This window comes from Marmota marmota, unplaced genomic scaffold (assembly GCF_001458135.2).
Source record: "Marmota marmota marmota unplaced genomic scaffold, marMar, whole genome shotgun sequence".
Classification (NCBI taxonomy): Eukaryota; Metazoa; Chordata; class Mammalia; order Rodentia; family Sciuridae; genus Marmota; species Marmota marmota.
Window position 1 is genome coordinate 23,873,023 of NW_026000108.1, and position 14,295 is coordinate 23,887,317.

The following is a 14,295-nucleotide window of genomic DNA, read 5'->3' on the forward strand; positions in this document are numbered from 1 at the left end:
TTCACTCATTGTTACTATTCTTTTAATTGTTAGAACTCAACACCAGTACATAATTCAATGGAAGAGCCCATTAAATTAAGTCAGTATGTATTCAATTTTTTTTCTTTTTTGTCCACACTTTTTATTGGTACATTAGAGTTATATTCAATTTTAAACTCTTGATTTAAATTTCGAAGAACATTTACTGTACCCTGAAATGGCATGCTTAAGTTAAAATATTTTAAAACAAAACAACACCTTCAAACATGTAAATATAGTGTTGCACTTTAGAGGAAGATAAACATGAAGTCAGTCAAGGGAGTCCACAGAATTTGCACAGTATTCCTTGCAAGACTTAGGATTCATTTTCCTACCATCTCTGATCCCTTGAAAGAGTTCTGTCTTGTAACTTAGAAGCTGCACAGGACAGTGACCTGTACAATCCCTTACATTTCCAAAACACATTGTAGTTTACAAAGTACTTTCAGATTTACCTCAAAATGTTCATAATACTTGCAATATAAATTGCAGAAACTTTTATATCAGTCACCCCTGAAGATGAACTTTACTTTCATTAAATAATAATCTTCATATTGATAAAAATTCAGACACATATGTCTACCAATATTAATATTCTTTCTTCTCTTGGCTCATATATCAATTAATGCATTTCTACATGACTTAGTGACAAAAAAAAAAAAAGACACTCTCCACATTTACCTGAATAAAATAGTCCTTTGGTAAAGTAAGCATTTAAGTAGGGGGACACTAATTATGCAGATTGGCAGATATTTACCTTCAGATGATATTATATTGTTACCCTGGAAATATTATAACTTACTTTTGATAACCAAATCATAAACAGAGAACATACAGCATTATGTCTTCCTGTTGAATGACCTGGCCTTATCTATAAGACAATAAGATTTTGGTGAAACTTTGTTGCAAAATTTATCTTTGGGGATTTGAATTATCACAATTGACAGCGCTATCAAATGGACCAAATAATGGCACATTTAAGAAATTGACTTTAGTTTCAATAGACTGACTTCACAAAGAAATTGTCAGTTGAGGTCTTGCCTTTATCTTTTCCTCTTTTGACAGTTCATCTTCTTGTGTCCCTATCCCAAAGTCTTTTGCCACACTGAGAAGTTATTTACTCTGTGTTTTCCCCTTTTCAAAACAAACTTGGTTTTCCCAGGAAGGAGAGGTGATGTTAGGTAGCTAACCAGGGGCTAGAGGATTTACTACCCAGTCATCTTTATTTTATTGGGAATTTACAGAATCAACTACTTGAGCTCTTAGGAATTGAAGTGAATAGGGACCAAACTACTATTTGCTTTTTTTTTTTTTTTTTTTTGCTTCTATACCCTACTCTAATGCTTGTTTATAAACTGCATGCAGGAAGGTGATTAAACATGATAATATAAATTTTCTTAACGACAGGGAATAATCAAAGAATATGAATGTAAAATATGGAAAGCTAAAAATCTATTAAATGTTGTTGTTTCTATTAAATGTAAATTTCATTCATTGGTAGAATTGAATATGTGTGACCCAAACAAATAATTTTTATAGTTATTGAACTTCCTGAGCGAAGATAAAAAAAATGGTCAAGAGTTCATAACTATACAATTTTTTCCCAATTCTCTTTGATGATGCTAAAAAAATATTGTTTACTAATGATGTGCAGTGTTGTTTTTCCATTAAAAGTTATGTATCAAATGATCCATTATCAGAAAGGCCATAAGAAACATGCATGAGCTCAACAGTAATATTAGATATAATCTTAAAGATTAGGATGCGATTTGAAATTTTAAATATTTATTAATGTTTCTGATAAAAAAAAAAAAACTCTACCAAACAAGCAACTGAATAAGTAAACTTAAAGTGGGGAGGGTCAAAGACACATTTTTAAAATTTTAACAATTTATTTGAAAGTGCACTATAATCTTCTAGACTTAATAAAATTAGCCGTAACTTGATAGGATCATGTTAGTTTTTTTTCTAAACATGTTATATATAATATTATATGGAATATTTTATTGTAGTTTTATGGATTGTTATATAAAATTTTGACCACATATTTAAACCATTTTAGAGTATACTGGTGTAAAGGAAGTAAGGGCAAAAAATACTAGGAAGCAGCAAATAAGTAAAGTTTAACTAGATCGTTTACTTAGAGTTTTAACACCTGCCTCCAAAAGGAAACCATTCCTTGACTGCTTTTCCACACCTTTCAGTACAGCTGGACTAGGGTAGAATAGCATTTCTTTAAACTAGAGTTTGAGTTCACAGCGATTTCAGACTAAGGAACACAGGTTTTCTACAAGAATTTTAAGTGCTGTGTTTTATTAATATAACATTCAAGGTGATCTTTTAGCATAATTTTCAGTGATATTTCTCAGTTGAAGCTGATTTTATGTTTGCTTTGTAAGTCAGTGTTTATACACATATTGTTAAACAACTGTATTTTCTGGAGTTTGAAAGCCTTCTTTCTTTTTCTTACAGGGGTTCATGCTTTATTTAGTTGAGAGAAACACCAAATCATAGAATTGGATAAATAATAAATTAATAATAAGTATTATATAAGTGTGTGATGAAAGTAGAAAATTTATTAGTATATACAGAGTTTAACATACTTTTTTCTGTAAAGGACAATAGCATTCTGGGCTTTGCAATTTGAGAAATAAAATGAAGGATATTTTGCAGGTACTTATATATGACTAGACAGAACAAATTTGATTTTATAAAAGTCTTTTTGATGTGTAAATATTGTTCAGAACTGAGGAAGACAAGACAGCAGGACTGAATTTGAACAACAAATCTTAGTTTGCTGACCCTTTTATATACCCAAAACTACTTCAATTTGTAGTACTTTAGAATCCATCCATAAAACTCCTCTTTCTCCTTTCTAAAATGTGTCCTTCTTGGTCTAGAACAATGATGGCTTACGGTTTCATCCAGCAAGCTTATAATTGTTGTACTTTACAGTTACATAACATGGTTACCGTAGTTTCCAGAGTTATTTCTTACATTGACCAGCTTCCCCTCGACTAATTATGTAAAATTCCCATCCTTAGATCAAAAAAAGGTGGACTCTATGAGAAATGCCGGCTATTATGTATAAGGCTATCAGGCCACTGGCAGAAAGCTCATCTATTAATGCAGGAATTATCATTGTTCACTCAACAAAAATCACAAAACAGTGCCTTATTCTAGAAGTGCCCAATTGGGTTTAGAGGTAGGAGATTTGCTATTTTCTATTGTATCAAAAAGCTTTAAACATATTTCCATTTAAATACCATAGATAAATGCCCCTTATCCATGGAAAAAAAATAGTGTCTAGTTTCATAGTTAGAGAATAATGTACATGAAATAATAAGGAAGACACACTGCAATGAGCGCAACAGCATACTTACAGCCTTGTGATTAATTTTACTTGTTTTTCTGTTTCCCAACTGTATACATTGGATATCTTTTACATTAGTAATTTTGAAAGTGAGCATTTTGAAAGTATTCCAAAATTATGGGTAGTTGAGTGAATAAACTTAAGATTAGTAAGAGAAATAATTTTAAAACAAGAATTTTTAATCTAATAATATTTCAAAGAAAGTTGTATTTAAAAAATTTAGATTATCAATGCCTGTGACATTTGATATGAGCTATTTAATATTTCAGTGGAATGTCTAAGGTATGCTAAATAACTTTAAAGATTATTATTATCAAATTAGTACAAAGGAACCCTTCTTATAAAGCCTAAACCTCAAAACTGTCTAGTCGTTGATTTAAATGTGAAGTTTATATTCTGAGGAAAGTAATACATAATGGTGGAAAAAAAATTGACAGCTATGTAAGAAAATATGGATGGGGATTTAGTATGTAAACTGGATTCTTTCTGTGTAAATTCTTTAATGCAAGTATCTTTGAAATCTCAATCTGGGAATTATTATATTTCAACTTTGTCATAGTTAGGGCTGGTTGATTTTGTTAAACCTCTAGAAACAAATAAAAAAAAAAACCTACCATAAATCTATATCTAAGTAACAATTGACAATCTCATCAACTAAAATAATCTGGGAACATAAATGAAGAAAAAAAGATACATTCTCAGTAGCATAATATGTTACTTTCCAATGGCTTTAGAGTATTCATATTTAGGCTTTATATGAATATTTTATTTGTAGTAGTTTGATAACAATAATCTTTGACATTACTGGATGGAATGAATGCAATCAGTTATAGACATTTAAGAAATTTAAAATGGCAATTTAGAATGCCACCATATTGGAAAACTTGCTTCAAGGCTATGGATGATATTGGTAAAGAGAGGGTGAATAGGATGGACTGTGTACTTCCTATCTAAAGAAACTCAAGCTCAGTGAATCATTTTTTCCCCTAATAGTTGGACTACCCCTGCTATGTCAACTACTGGGACACATGGAGAGATGTTTAGTGTACTGTTCTTTTGAATCCTTCCTTATTGCCTGGAATTCTCCAGATTCATTTCTATTTTTCTCTATTTTTATTAGATGAAAACAAATAACAAAACAGATGATTTAAAATTTTTATCTGCTTTAGGATTTATATGTGTTTCACAGCTAGCATTTTCTTATGTTCAGGTTTAAAGGCTCTAACTCATCAAACACTCCCACTTGACTATAAATGTAAGTCAGGCGATTATAATAATAGTGTCACAGGTGGAAAAATAATGTTCCCTCTATTATAATCAGACCCAGCTTTGATACATTGCCTTGGTATTTCAGTGAAGATTAGGGTCAAATTTAAACTTTAACTCTTCAAGAAGGGCAGTGAGACATGTAAACAGAAAGATATGTTCAGGCTTAATTTCAACCTGAAATAATAAATATAAAAAGATTATTCAAGATAGTGGATTGAAGCCAAATTACCAGAAGTCAGGTTACATAAAGATTTGAATTTATTGTTTTCATTAGAATCACCAGAAAATAGATACTTGATCTCTGTTCCACTTGTTCCCCCATAGCACTGAGGCAAAATATTCTCAGAGATATTGCTCATTTCATGTAGATTTAAAGTCACCAACATCAAGTGAAACATAGTTATTTTATTCAATATTGTCAACTACTATGTATGAAAATCTAGATGCCTCCATTAAGTTCAAATTTATTTTTCAGCTGTAATTTTACTTAATTTAAACAACATGAAATTTTGCTTATAACTGTGTTAGGCATAGCATGATTTGAAGGCATAGATTCAAATCAGAAAGCATATTTCAATAAGTAACACCTACTCAGAGATGTGATACCACTTCTAAGTCTCTCCAATTGTGCAGGGAATCAACTAATTGGAAAAGTTATTCATTAAAATGGTTATTTTCCTGCTGTCTTTCGCAGGATTTCTCCTCATTATGAAATACATAATGCTATAATTCAAAAGAAAATTTCTGAAAAGTTGTCATATCTTTGCAGTAAAGTTTCTCATATGTAAACCACCCCCCAAATTTTAACTGCGTAATCCCTCCAGGAAATGTTGATACAATTTATTAACTTAACAAAGATATAAGTCATATCAAAATCAATGTTGCATGTTGAGGATATGGCCATGAGAAAGAAGTGGCTCTTTCTTTCTCTATTATAGAGTTATTAATCTAAGGGAGGGGCATAAGGTATTATTACTTACATAAGCACCACTTGGTAGTTGGTGTGGTCAGTGATAAGAAAATAAAAATTCTTTGGACTGACTTGCACATTATCTATCTTGGTCTATTACAGCAGGTTATGTACATCCAAGTTTAAGGAAGAGAATGGAGAGTTGGGAGTAAAGAATAAAGAAGTTTCCAGGCAAAAATAACTCTGCATAAATCCCAAGGGATCTGAGAGCATAAAAGAAGATTCCAGATGGGGAAGTGATAGAGAATGAGTAAGCCAGAGTATGGGGAGGGGGTGACAGGTGAGTGGGAAGTAAGTGCAATGGAGGTAGTGGTAAAAAGGATATGAACCCACAAAATGTTGATCTCTACTCCTCCCTGAAAAAAATATTTTTGAATATTTTGTGGTTAAAGAATTGCTTTATTTGTCATCCTCTATTTTAAGGAACTGAAACATTCTCAGGTTGTCTCAGTACTTGTGAGAAGTGCAAATGTTCAGGGTCCATTCCAACAGCTGAGTTCCCTCAGAGAACTGAATCTTTATTCATTATGCTATTAAGTTTTAGAGTTTGTGTTCATCCCTGTCTTAGTACATTTGGGCTGCTATCAGAAAGTACCAATGACTGAATGACTTACAAATATCAAATTTATGTATGACATTTCAGAAGACCGGAACACTGAGATCAGAGAGCAAGAGGGTAAAGTTCTGGTGAAGGTCCTGTTTACAATAGCAGACTGCCACCCCTCCTTATAGTCCTCGTACATTACAATAGGAGGGTGAGAGAGTCTCCAGGGTCCCTTTTGTAAGGACAAAAATCTCATTTGTGATGGACTCATCCTCATGTCCTCATCATCTCCCCAAATCCTGACTTTCTAAGATCTTCACATTAGGTTTGAGGACCTCATTATATTTGGTGGACACAAAGTTTCAGTCTGTAAAAAGCCCCTTATTGCCAAGGAACTCTTCATTTCTTCTTGGTCCCATCTTTGATTTGGCCCATTTCTGCTTCTGCTTCCATTCCTTCTGTTGTGATCAATAATTATTCTCTTTAGGTATCCTTTCTTCAATACGGTAGCCTGCTAACTATATTTTGCTATTTATATCTGAATTCAATACTATTTATAGACTTCAGTGTTCATTCTGGTGGACAGTTCCATTACAATCTGACTGAATTAGACAGAATAATTGAGTTGATAGGGGGGTGATCATTCTACTAGCTGCATTGAGGTCATCCTGCTTCAATCAGTTGAGTACAGAGTGAGATGAATACGGTTTAAGGTAAGAAAACAGAGGAATCAGAGGTTATAAATGCAAATTTTCAGTATTCCTAGAGTACAATAAGGAAAAGAGTGGCAGGAATCCTTGCCATATCGTAACACAACAGTTTGGTGAGTGTCAGTTTCTGAGCTCCAGTGTTCACAGTTATATAAGATTAAATCTTTTCTTTCATACAGTTTCAATAAATCACCAATGGTAGACATCTGCTCTTTTTATCAACCAAGTATCCCTTCTGCCCTCTTTTGGGATTGAGGAAACACCAGAAACCACCTTAAGAACACCAGACTGATGTTATTCATTTTTTTATATGTTATTTTTACATATACATGACAATATATTTTAATATAATATACACACATTGAGTAAAACCCATTTTAATTAGGATCCCATTGTTATACATAATGTGGAGTTAAACTTGTCTTCTATTCACATGTGAGCACAGGAAAGTTATGTACAATTCATTCTACTGTCCTTCTATTCCCATCACCTTTCCCTTACCTTTATTCCCCTGTGTCTGATCCATTGAACTTCTGTTCTGCCCTTCCCTACCCTCCCTTGTTGTGGCTTCGCATCTATATCTCAGAGAGAATTTTGGCCTTTGATTTTTTTGGGATTGGCTTATTACAATTTAGCATGATAATCTCCAGTTCCATCCATTCACCGGAAAATGCAATCATTTCATTCTTCTTTATGGCTAAGTAATATGCTTAACATCCCTCCCATACCCACCCCTCACCAAGTCGCACTTTGAAGAAGAGCTGGAAACCCCCTTTGCTCACTTTCTCCTTCCCCTGAGTTTCCTGCCCTGCCACGAGCTCTGCAGCTTTCCTCTGCTGGGCCTTTCTGTCATGATGCTCCACCTCACCTCAGGCCTAAAGCAACAGAACCTGTAGAATGGACTAAACCTCTGAAACTGAGTCAAAATATACTTTTACTCCTCTAGTTTTTCTGGTTGGGAATTTGGTGACAGCTATGAAAAACTAATGGACACAACAGGAATTCATACGTAGTACAGAGCAGTCAAAGGCATCAGTTAAAACTAGGCAATGAACACATTGACATGGAAAATCAGAAGGGGATTTTTGTCCACTTTTGATCATCTTAGCTACTTATCCACTGTTATGATTTGGATCTCGAATCTCCTACAAAGACTCATGTGTTGAAGGCTTCATCCCCAATGCAACAATATTCAGATGTGGGGCTTGGGGAAAGTGGTTCATGAGCAACTTACCCTCATTAATGATTAATCCATTTATGGATTCATAGATGAACACTCTAGTGAGGATATGGTGGAAACTGTAAGAAGTGGGACCTGGTTGAAGGGAGCATGGACCCTGGCCCTTTCCTTGCTCTTTGCCTCCAAATCACATGAGGTGACCTGTTTTGCCGCACCCTGTCTTTCTACTATGAATTTCTGCCTCACCCCAGGCCCGGAAACAATGAAGCCAGACAATCATAAACTAAAACCTCTGAAACTGTGAGTCATTAATTTTTTCCTTTTTAAAAAATTTTCAGATATTTTCTCACAATGTTGAAAACTGAGTTATAAACTTTTAAGCATGTGTTTTACAAATGAACAATATAAATGTAATGATCTAGCAATGAGCTCTATCCATAGGTTGTATAAGTGATGGTATTTTCTGAAAATAATTTGAAATCTCAACAAGGTGTTGGTGGGGGGGGGGGGAAGCTGGCACTGATCATAAACAGGCAAAAAGACTACATAGCTCTATTATTTATCCAACTGCTCTTCTCTTAAGCTTCACATGAATTTAAGTATAAAGAGGTAGTTTCACTTACGTATCAAGGCTGGGAGGGAAGCAGAGGTGACTTCTTCCACTAAAAACAAAAGTGACTATTAAACTCCCTTTTGAAATTTCATGTGAATTTTGGCTTAGCTGCTTCTTTGTCATAAGAGTGTTCAGTAAGGACATCACATTTGTAAGGAATTCCTCCACTTGGTGTTAACTAGGCTAAGAGGCAGCATCCTGCCTCTGATCTATGTTGGGCAAAAACATAACCTACTGATGTAACAAAAGCATGCATGACCTTAGGGTACTCTTTCAAGGAAAGATGCATGGTGAGCATTGACTCTCACCCCTAGTACCATGGATAATTTGCAAAGGAGAGCTTTAAATAACTTTTTCAAGGCAATCCTCATATGGCTTCTCTGTTGTTCTAGGCTAGTCAGCTGTAACATTAGACCTTCTTCTTCAGATCCTTTTTTCTTTGTATTTCAGTTCATTCAACAATTATGTACTGTATCTATCATAAGAGAAAATGAAGATTAGGCAAGTGATTATATGTTTATACTTGGGTCTCTCTGATCAATTAAATGACAGCTAATTTTCAAATTATCATAAAATAATTGAATACATGTGTATAAATATTCACACAAACACATACATACATACATAAATACATATTTACATATTACTTACTTAATGTCTGGCACAACTCCCTGAGCATATTTAACCTTCAAAGTAATGCTATGGAAAATTACCAAAATCTCACATTTGAGGCCAGAAAACAGAGACACGATAGGCTGTTGCCAAAGGTTAGTAAATATAAATAACAAATTCAAATCCATGCCTTTGGGCTCCAGAATCTGAACCCTTTACCTCTTTTCTCTAACCCCTCATTTGTGAGTAATGTTACATTTCCCCCTGCTCTTCAGACACAGAAGGATATTGTCTATTTTTCTGCAACTTTTTAGTTATACTTTTTAAGGAGATAAGACTTTTTAAGGCATTGAATGAGTGAGTATCTCTTAAAAAAAAAATGTTTCCTGTAAATCAGAGGCAACTCACTGCCTTGCATAATCTTTGGTACTTCAAGAGGCCAGAGAGCACAGACTTCAGAGGCTGTCCCAGGTGACCAGGGTACACAGCTTTGTTGTACTGCATCTTTGCAAGGAATCTTAAATAATTCTGGATATTTTATGAGCACAGTTTTTGGCCTACTTTAGACTACTGATTGCTCTGAATTATAACTTCTATGTATGTTTGTTTAAAATTGATACAGCTCAAACTTCAAAGCTGAGATTGCTAAAATTTCAAGATATAGGGTTTGAAAAAAATCATGTAAATCAATTTGAGTATTCAAGGCTCAGAAATGTGTGTCATATGGTATATTTTAGAATCATAAATACTTCATTTAAATATAAGCCTCTCTAAAAGAAAGTTAAGCTAATTAAATGGTTTTATGCTCTTTCAAAGCTGTTTTACTTTTATTTTTTTTTTTTCTGAATTTCTTGGGCTGGGGGACTGGGACGGGACTATTAGTGCATGATCAGTCTTTGAGATACAGTAGAACAGATTTTAAGATTTAAAAATGGTGTTGGGGTTGATTATGGAATATTTTACCACACTAACTCAATGCTCACTAACTTGAAAAGGGAAGGTAAAATTTTTATTTTTGTAGTCCCAAAGATGGATTCACTTGGTCTTTGAGATAAATAAAAGTGATATCTTCCACAATCCCTAAGCATTTTAAATATTTTAATCTGGTTAAACATATCTAGCCACTCAGATACTTATGTTTTCCTTATTATAAAAATAATGAAGTCCTTTCTTATAACTGTTTGAAATATATAGCAAGTACTTGCTAACTATGGTCTTTCTACTTTGCAAGCATACACCGAATGTCTTACTCCTTTCTAGCTCTAACTCAGTATCCATTGATCAATGTCGCCCCATCCCTTCTTCCCCTTCTTTCCCTCTCCAAACTCTAGTAACCACCATTCTATTCTTGATTTCTATGAGATCAACTTAAGGAATAATAAAAAAAAAAATCCTTCTACATCTTCCACATATGAAATAGTGCAATTCTTGTTTTTCTGTGCTTCACTCCTTCACTTAGCACAATGATTTCCAGTCCCATCCATTTTGTCACATATGGCAAGATTTCATTCTTTTAATGACTAAATAATACTCCGTTGTGTATGTATATATATCACATGTTCTTTATCCATTCATCAGTTGATGGACATTTAGGCTGTTTTCATTTCTTGGCTACTGTGGGTAGTACCCCAGTAAAAATGGACATTACAGATATCTCTTCCTTCTCCTGATTTTATTTACTATAGCTATATTTCCCTTAGTGAGATTTCTTGGTGATATGGTAGGTCTTTTTTTTAAATTTTTTGAAGAATGTCCATATTATTTTCATTAATGGCTGTACTCATTTATGTTCCCATCAACAGTATGCAAGGTTCTCTTTTCTCTACATTCTGACCAGCACTTGTTTTCTATGTGTTTTTGATAGTAGCCATTCTTACTGCGATGAGGAGATTTGAATTTTCCTGAGGAACAGTGATGTCAAACATACTTTCTTTTACTTGTTAGCCATATGCGTATTGTCCTTTAAGAAATGCATATTTGGGCCTATTACTCCTTTTAAAATTGTTTTGTTTTTGTGCTGATAGATATATGATGTTTATTTTATGTTCTATATGTTGACCTCTGCCAGTTGTGTAGTTTGCAAATATTTTCTCTCATTTTGTTAATTATCTTTTCACTGTTGGTTGTTTCCTTTACTATGTTGAAACTTTTCATTTTTATGCAATCCCATTTCTCTGTCTTTGCTTTATTTTCCTTACTTTCAGAGTCTTGTCTTAAAACAAACAAATAAAAAACAAAAACAAAAAACCTTGACAATTCCAATGTTCTAAATCAGTTTATTCTGGTAGTTTCATTGTTTTAGGGTTCGTATTTAAATCTTCAATATGTTTTCAGTTGATTTTTATAAATGGCAAAAAAAGAAATACCTAGTTTCATTCTTCTGCATATGAATACCCAATATTCCCAGTAGCACATATTAAAAAGGCTCTCCTTTCTTTAATGTGTATTCTTGGCACCTGTGTAGAAATTCAGTCAAGCATGGATGCATGAATTTATTTCTAGGCTCTCTATTCTTTTTTTATTGTTCAGCTTGTCTGTCTGTATGTCGGCACCATGTTATTTTAATTACTACAACTTTGTAGTGTATTTTGAAGTCAAGTGTGTAATGACTACTGCCTCTTTCTTTTCTTCAAGATTACTATGGTCATTGTTTTCTTTTTTATTTTGCAGTGACATCACATACAATTTAGGATAGATTTTTCTTTAGTTCTGTGAAGAATGGTATTGGTCCTTAGAGACTGACATGAATCTGTGGATTGCCATGAATCTGAACACAAATGGGAGGCCTTTCCACTTTCTGTGTTCTGTTAAATTTCTTTAATCATTCTTATAGTTTATATTGTCGACAGCCTTCACTTACTTTGTTAAATATATTCCTAGATATACTTTTGCTACTATTATAAATGCTATTGTTTTATTAATTTCTATTTCAGATAATATTGGTATACATCAATGCCACTGATTTTTGTATGTATCAGTAATTTGGCTAAATTTGTTTATCATAATAATTTTGTGGTGGGTTCTTTCAAATTTTCTATTTATGACATTTGTAAATACTGAAAATATGAACTTCTCTTTTCCAATTGGGATACCTTTCACTTTTTTTCACTTGCCTGATTTCTCTAATAGGCCTTCTAGCCATGAACCAAATAAAGTGTCAAAAGTGGATATCCTTGTCTTTGGCTCAGATCTTAGAAAGTTTTCAGTTTCCCCATTCAATATGATTTTACCCTATGTCTTCTTTTATAAGTCCTTTATTTTGTTGAGGTATATTCCTTCTATAAATATTTTTTTCTCAGTGTTTTTATTATGCAAATGTGTATTATTGAACCTTATGGAATGCCTTTCTTGCATCCATCAAGATGATCTTTTTTTGTCCTTTATTCTGTCAATGTTGCATATAATATTTATTGATCTGCCTATGCTGAAGCATCCTTGCATCACTAAGAAGAATCCCATTTGATGATGGTAAATAATTTTTTAAATGTGCTGTTGGATTCAGTTTCCTACTATTTTATTCAGGATTAGGGCATCTATTTTCATAGATGTGTAGTTGATGTGTAATATTTTGGATTTTTCTTGGTTGTGTCTTCTTCTGCTTTTGGTATCAAGGTAATACTGCTGTATTAGTTGTTCCTTATTGCAATAAAGATCTGAGATAATTAGTTTATAAAAAGAAGTTTATAGTTTTAGAGGTATCAATCTGTGGACTGGTGGACCCATTACTCTGGGGTCTATTGGATGCTGGTACATCTCGGCAAGGAGCACATGGTATAGCAAAGCTACTTACCTCATGACTAAGTACGCATTGGGAAGAGAGATGAGACTGGGGTCTGACCATCCCTTTCAAGAGCGTGTCCTCAGTGGCCTTAAATCTCCCATGAAGCCTTACCTCTTAAAGTTTCTACCACCTCTCTATATGATATGGGCTGGGACCAAGCCTTCACAACATAAGCAAGCTTTTGGGAAGCTTCCTGATCCAAATTTCAGCAGGAGGTTTCATTAAATGTGTTCTTTTGAATCCCCTCCTTTTCAATTTTTTTTGAAATAATTTAAGAATTGACAATAATTCTTTCAAAAATATTTTGTAGAACTCAGCAGTGAAACTTTGGTTGTGGGCTTTCGCTATTGGGAGCATTTTTTTTTCCCCAATTCAGCATTCTTACTTGGTGTTGTTGTTCAGGTTTTCTATTTCTTTATAATTTAATCTTAGTAAGTTGCATGTGTCCAGGAATGTGTGCATTTCTTCTAGGTTATCAAATCTGTAGGCATATAGTTGCAAAGAACAAACAAACAAACAAAAATACTTGTGTAATTTCCCTAGGGGAATTTTTTTTTTAAGAGAGAGTGAGGGGTGGGGGAGAGTGAGAATTTTTTTAATATTTAATTTTTAGTTTTCAGTGGACACAACATCTTTGTTTGTATGTGGTGCTGAGGATCCAACCCCTGCTGCACGCATGCCAGGCAAGTGCGCTACCCCTTGAACCACATCCCCATCCCAGGGGAATTTTTTTATTAGCTCCAAAATTATACTTCATAACATTCAAAGCTGAGGGGATAGACATGAATCATGTTTGAAGTTTTGTAGAGACAATGAATATAGAAAATTGCGTCTCAATGAATTTTGATGTTGGCTCTAGGAAAATTCTTATTAATAGTCTTAAACCAAGTTTGAATTCTTCCATATTCTAGTAAAAATTCCATTTTCTTATTTGCTTCATTCCATTATTTAGGCATGCCCCAGGACCTAATCCAAAATTTGTTTGGGAGTTTTACACAAATAGTTTCTGTATTCTCTGATAGAAGCTCTTTTCTATGATTTAAGATATGTATGCAACTACAGACTGGGCAGGCTCTTTGGGTCCATTTTGCATTCATGAGACCTTTCAACTTCAAGTCCTTTAAGAAAAAGCCATCTTCTGATCCGAGCATGACTAATGAATTCTGGATTGTGGTCACAATACTTGAGGCATAAAAGTAAAAAAAAAAAAAAAAAAAAAAAAAAA